Source organism: Capsicum annuum, chromosome 5 (assembly GCF_002878395.1).
Source record: "Capsicum annuum cultivar UCD-10X-F1 chromosome 5, UCD10Xv1.1, whole genome shotgun sequence".
NCBI lineage: Eukaryota > Viridiplantae > Streptophyta > Magnoliopsida > Solanales > Solanaceae > Capsicum > Capsicum annuum.
Genome location: NC_061115.1, coordinates 216,929,462 through 216,936,880, shown reverse-complemented (window position 1 = coordinate 216,936,880; position 7,419 = coordinate 216,929,462). Strand labels below are relative to the sequence as shown.

At 34.7% G+C, this 7,419-nt stretch overlaps 1 pseudogene; it reads right to left on the bottom strand.

The window, feature by feature from the left end:
* LOC107853671 overlaps positions 1-7,419 on the bottom strand; it is a 40,085-nt pseudogene that overhangs the window by 13,386 nt on the left and 19,280 nt on the right.

Below are 7,419 nucleotides of genomic sequence, written 5' to 3'. Positions count from 1 at the left end.
CACCTTCCATTTCTCTCCCTCCAGACTTAACACCATATGCAAGAGGGAATTATTCTCCACCACCTTTTCTTTTTTGTTTTTTTGGATAACTATGGTGTCCGTACAAGCCTTCGCGCACCTCGACTAATTCCATGGGATACCTTCCACGTCCCACCAGCAACAGATACCAGGTAACTCTGTTCTCAGGCATTGTCCACTACCAATATCTATGATCTTATGTGTATAATGAGTATAAAACATCAAGAATACAAATAGGATCATTTGACCGTATCTGATTACACCAATAACACAGAATCAATATACAATTTAACTTGATCTGCTGCACACTGTTTTCTACATTTTCAAAACATCTGGAATCCCTTTCCTTCTAGATTGACCACTAAATGCAAGCTAGAACTATCCTCCACCTACTTCTACTCTTTGCACACACTCCCACTTGCCCCGTCTTGATAAGACCTCAGTAATCTTCCTAGGCATTCACCATGATGTGCCTCTGAGGTTCAGAAACAGCATCTATGGCTGTCTGGTGACCTTGCAATGAATGAAAAACTGGTTAACTGTCTCTACTTTCTCCCCACATAGAAAACATCTAAGGCATAAGATTATTCCCCTTTGCATAAGGTTCTCCTCCGTAAGCACGACCTCCTTTGCCAAGAGCAATATAAAACATGCCACTTTGTATGGTATTTTGGTCTTCCAAATATTTTTCCATGGCTTGCTGCTAAGCTGCATGTTGGTACTGTTCAACCTTCTGAAGCTTTTGCTCACCTTGAACGAACCCGTTTTACTATCTTGCTGGCATAATTCATATCTTCCCTCAATCCACTGAACTGTTCAATTTGATTTATGAACTCCACCATTCTTTGCACTTCCCAATAACTGAGTTTCCTTCTGAAGTTGAAACTCCACCCTTCTGGTGTCCGACGGCTCTGCTATGGTACTATGTTGGTGCTTCACTGAGTGTACCTCTGGAAACAACCTTTCTAGTTTACCTACTTCATGCTAATCATATTTCCAAAATAGGTATTAGCCCATTGTTCGCTTTAATCACGGAAAAACTTTTCAGCTCATTCCAGATGACTCTTATGGACCTCCATAGATTGACTCCATATTGAATAATAACTTCTTTAGTCATCCATCAGTCTTCCTTTCATACTTGGCTACAATTACTTTCCCTTAATCTGTTGATGACCCTTGCTAGGATAGGGAACAATGACATTATATAAGTAGGGCAAGGAATCTAAGACTTAGTTGATGAAAGCTAATCTTCCACCAAGTGACAAGTACTACCTTTTCCACCTAGCCAATTTCTTCACACTTCGCAACCACATTGCTCCATATCTCCATAGACTTTGACTTTGCTCCTAAAGTATCTAGATAAGTAGTTGGCAGACTGCCAAACTTACCACCCAAAATTGCATTCAGTAAATCCATATTTGAAACCTCGATGATAGGATACAAGAAACTCTTCCCCTAATTAATATGTCGTCCAGACATCCCCTCGAACAGGACCAGAATCACCCTTAGTACTCTCAACTATTCTTCATTAGCATTACAAGAAATGAGTGTAAAATTTGCATACTACAGACGAGCCACTTCCAAGTTGTCTCTTCCATCTCTAGCCACATGAAAACATCTTACCCACCTATTAGTAATAGCAGATTTAACTATACTATTAAGGCCCTCCATTGCTAGTAAAAACAGAAATAATGACAAAGGATCACCTTGTCTGAGACCCTTATGTGATCAAAAGAACTTGTTGGAATACCATTGATAAGGACTGAAAAACTCATTGTTAAAATGCAATACCTTATACAATGAATCCATTTTTGCCCAAATCCCACCCTTCTCAGAACTGCTAGCAGACCAGTTTTTCCATCACCCATTCAGCCTTTCAATGAGAACTTTGGAGAATATTATGTACATGTCACCAATCAAACTAACTGGTCTAACATCCCTTAGCACTTCTCTTCTTTGGAATCTAAGTTATAAAAGTGGTATTATAGCTTCTATCGAACATTTCTTGCTCGTACAAGTTGTGGAATGCATTCATGATATCTAATCGTACCACTTCCCAGCATTTTCTTAAAAAATCCATGGTGAAGCCATCAAGCCTTGGAGCCTTATTTGTTGCACACAACTTTATATTTCTCAACACTTTCTCCTCCACAAATCTTGCTTGAAGACTCTCATTTTCTTCCACGGTTAAAACTGGGTAATTGTGGAAGTGATTGATTGGTTTCCGTTGCGTTGTTTCAGTGTATAGATTTTGGTAAAGATCTACTATCTCCTCTTCAATTCTAGCCAATTCTAGTAGAATCCCAAGTTCTGCTTGCACTAACAACTTGTCTACGCTATTATACCTCATGTGGCATTGACAATTTTATGGAAGAACTTTGTGTTTCTGTCTCCCTCCTCTAACCATAAGTCTCTGGACCTTTGTCTCCATGCAATCGCCTCCTTTCATAAGTCCTGCTCTTCTCTCCATCTCGGCTTCAGTGAGAATTTTGTCTCTCAATATTGTTTCAATGTTTGTCAGCTTGCTTAACGGGCCTTTCTTTGTACACTTGAATTCCCCTGCTCAATTTGCTCCAATCATTGAGTTCTCTTCAGAGCTTTCACCTTGCAAGCTAAATATAGTCAGGTCTACCAGCAAAGCTGAAATCGTTCCACCACCCCCTAACTCCATTTGTATAGCCATCAATGTTCAAGCACCAATTTTTGAACTTAAAATAGCTTTTGTTTTATCCTAGGATCCACCTTGAATGGCAATGGGGGAGAGATAATATGACTGAGTGGTACGAAAAAAGTCCTTATCATAAATAAGAGTGGAGCGTGATGTCTTTATTTATAGTTGTTGTATCTGGGTATTTACATTAACCCAATAAATACTAATACATTTTTCTCAGTGGGAAATATGTATACAATTATGCAGTTTGAGTATATGTTAGGTGTTCATCAAATAGTCATCGACTTAGTTTAGCTGATTTGATAAAATATTCAAACAAGCTTTACGGGGCTCCACGGGTCTGTACACGGGTTCGATCCCCAGCGGCTACAACCATTTTCCCCAGACACTGCACATAGCAGTAGCTTTAGTGCACCGGGCTGCCCTTGTTATAAGCTTTATGGGGCTATCAAAGTATTTTGTCTATTAATGGACTCCAACTTCATATAGTCAAATTATCACTCAACTGTAGAAATGAGCCTGCTTATCGGCTTACACTTGCTTGAACATTAACTTCATTTGAAGCTCAAAGATAATTAACAATCTTCAAGATTTGGAATAAACACAAGACCAATAACACAATAAAATGTATGCTTATAAAAAAAGAACGCAAAAGTGAATCGCCCCTATCGCTTGATGGCTAGAAACAAAATACAAGTTGTTATTTACAAATTATCCCTCTTTGTTATAAAAGATGTCTCTACTCCTTAAAAAAGAGATACTTCATATATCTTGAAAAAGCACTAGTACGAATAATAAACTTCAAATTGAGTAAATAAGACAAGGTAACAAAATTTCCAAATTCGAAAAAAAGTTCAAATCCTGAATTTGCTTGTAACACTAGTATTAAAAAAAATGGAACAAGACACAAAAGTCAAAGTAAATGTTGCGAGAATAAAACGAGAAGGCTAAAAATACATTGGATTAAAACATGATCTCGAATTCTTCGAAGAAGATGAAGCTATCTAATTTGTCTGATTTTGCTGTGATTCGCCCCTATCGCTTGGTGGCTAGAAACAAAATACAAGAAGTTATTTACAAATTATCCCTCTTTGTTATAAAAGAGTCTCTACTCCTTAAAAAAGAGATACTTCATATATCTTGAAAAAGCACTAGTACGAATAATAGATTTCAAATTGAGTAAATAAGACAAGGTAACAAAATTTCCAAATTCGAAAAAAATTTCAAATCCTGAATTTGCTTGTAACACTAGTATTAAAAAAAAGGAACAAGACACAAAAGTCAAAGTAAATGTTGCAAGAATAAAACGAGAAGGCTAAAAACACATTGGATTAAAACATGATCTCGAATTCTTCGAAGAAGATGAAGCTATCGAATCTGTCTGATTTTGTTTTGCCTTTGTAGTTTCTTCTTCATCCTTAAAAATCATCTGCTTGCTCCTGTATTCCACGCTACACGCTACAGAATGGATTATTACCCCTATCCATTTAAGATTATATCATTAGAAAAAAGAAAGATCAATTCATGTAAACCATTATAAACTTTAATTTAATTTGTCGGATTACAAAACTTTTGGTCCCTTAGCTAGAAATAAATTTTGATCCAATACATTTAACCTTTAATTTAATTTATAACAAAAACTACACTACGAATTGTGTAAGTCAAAGTGATGATAAAGGAAAAGAGTACAGAAAATAATTATAGAAGAACTCTCACATGTACATGTAGATATCTTGCACGGGTAGCAACTTCTTGCAAAATAAGCAATATTCAAGAAATCCACATCCACAGATAGTTTTCACTTCGGAAAAGGGTTTGATTGGGTTACTAGTTTTGTTACCAACCTGTGACATGTTTCTTTTGGTACAACCGCCGCCTTCTTCAAGTACTACACTTTGTCCTGCGCTGCTCAGACCTCTTATTTTTTTCTGAATACCCTCTATGCCTAAAGGAGTGGTATTTATATACGTACATTCGGTGTAGTTTAATTTGTAGGAAAGAGATAGAGTTATAAGTATGATCTTATCCGAATTCAATAGTTTTTGACTCAGATTCTTTTAAAAACAAAATAATTAAATTTGAAGAAAGTAAAAATTAAAAGGCGGTCCTAGTCAAACTCATAAAATCTAATCTCACTTGTAGCTAAATTTATCATTGTTTTTATCTTTTGACTTCTGCTTTATTGCCTTGTTTTTCGGAAAATAAAATTTCCCTTGTAGTCAGATTTTTCCTTGTTCTTATCTTTTCACCTTGTTTTGTCGTCTTCTTTCCTAATTACACTACTTTGTGAGTAGGGAAAACTTAGGTGATAAAAAACTTAGGCATAATGCATAAACATGTCCTTGAACTCGGCCTTCAATTGGCATCTATGAACTCCAACTTTGGATGTGTACAAGTCCTTTGTGGCATAATACACGTAAAACGCCATGTAGGAGACAAATGTGTCTATTTGTTCAACTTTATACAAGATTAAGTGTCTACTTGTGTTCACCCAATGTTGGAAAGCGCAGATGCAAGTTTAAGCCAAGTTAAAGGACACGTTTATCAATTTTACCAAAAGCTTATGAAGTTAGTTCGGCCATAAATACAGATGATTTAATAGGAACATTAATAGAAATTAAATGAATGATTTAGTCACAATTTTAGTTCAGCAATAAAAGTTGTAGTAGCAAACAAAAGCATGATATTTAAGCAGAAAAGATAAAGACACTATTTTTCAAATATGCTTTCGTTGATTATTAAAAGTTACCCGATTATAAAAAAAAACAGTGTCACAGTAATTATTATCACCTAACTTTCCCCTAACTACAATGCAAAGAAATGAGGAAAAGAAGATGGCAAAGCAAGAGTAAAAAAATAAGAACAAGAAAAAATCTAACTACTATGACAAGTGAGATAAATTCGCATTTCAAATTTTATGAGTTTGACTAGGACCGCTGCAATTCATTTAATTATACTCTATTCAAAATTAATTATTTTCGTTTTTAATAGAATCTAAGCCAAAACTATTGAATTCGGATAAGATCATACTTATAACACTATCTCTTCCTGCAAATTAACTACATCAAAATATTTGTATACAAATACCACTCCTTCAGACATAGAAGGTATTCAAAAAAAAAACATAAAAGGCCAAGGGCAACGCATGACTAAGTGTAGTACTTGAAGACAAAAAAAGTGTTAGGTGGTTAAAAATTGTTAACAAAGTTAATGGTCGAATCAAATCCTGTTTCGTAAAGAAAACTACTAGTGGTTTTCTTGAATTTTGTTCATTGTGCAAGAAGCAACTGTTACCCAAGCAAAAATATCACATGTACATCTGAGCCTATAATTAATTTCTTCACTCTTTTCCTTCATAATCACTTTAACTTACACAATCGATAATGTATCTTTAGTTATGATAAATTTAAGTTGAAAGTTAAATATGTTGTATACATATTTATTCATAACTGAGAGACCAAAGTGTTATAAGCCTAAAAATTAAGTTAAAAATTTACAATCATTGTTAACATGAATTGGTTTTTTTGTCTGATGATATATGCTTAAATGGACAGAGGTGATAGCTATTTTGTAGCATGAAGTGTAGGAGTAAGCAAATTTTTAAGGATGAACAAGAAACAACAAAGACAAAGCAGAAACAGGCAAATTTGATACCTTTATCTCCTTTGAAGAATTCGAGATCATGCTTTAATATGATGTTCTTTTCCGTCTTCTAGTTTTATCCTCACAACATTTTATTCGACTTTTGTGTCCAGTTCCTTTTTTTTATACTAGTGTAATAAGCGGATTCAAGATTTGAACTTTTTGAGTTCAAATTTAGAAATTATATTACCTCGTGTCTAATTTACTTAGATTGAAGTCTATTATTCGTACTTATTTAATGTGTTCTAAAGAAATATAAATTATATCTTCTTCAAGGAGTAGAGGCATATTTTAAATATTTTATTACAAAGAGGGACAATCTGATAATAACTTATATCTTTTTCTACCCTCCAAGTGTTGGAGGCGAGTCATTGTTGCGGTTTGTTTTGATAAGCACACATTTTGTTGTGCCATTGGTCTTGTATTTACTCGATGGTTCATAGATCAGTATTAGTCTCTGAGAGTCAAATGAAGTAACATTCAAACACGCTTGAGCCGATAAGTGAGCTAATTTCAACAGTTGAAGTGATAGTTTGACTATATAAAGTTGGAGTCATTAATAGGCCAAATAAATAGATAGACCAAAACACTTGTCTTGAATATTTTATCGAACCACCTAAACTAAGTCAATGACCATTTGAACACCTAACCTATTCTCAAACTGTGTCAATTGAACACATATTTCAGAATGCGGCTGGGTAAACTACATTCAAACTGGATCTGTATTTATTGGTTTAACGTAAACACCAAAGATATAAGAATTCTACAAACAAAGACATCCCACTCCATTCTTTTTTTTTAAGATAAGGACGTCTTTCATACTACTCATTAAAGTCATATCTCCTCACCCACTCAAGTTAGCAAGAGGCAAGGAAAGAATGAATCAGAAATGCTTACAGAAGGTAAGAGAAAATGTGCAGGTCCGTGAATTTTCGAGTAGATCTTTGTAGCTGGGAATTTTCAAATATTATAACATCATCTTCATCCACATCCCTATCAATGTCACCAACAAGCTCAATCAAATTTCAATAGAAATACAACTTTGAATCCATATAGAAGTACAAAGTGGTTTGGTTGATGCATCATAA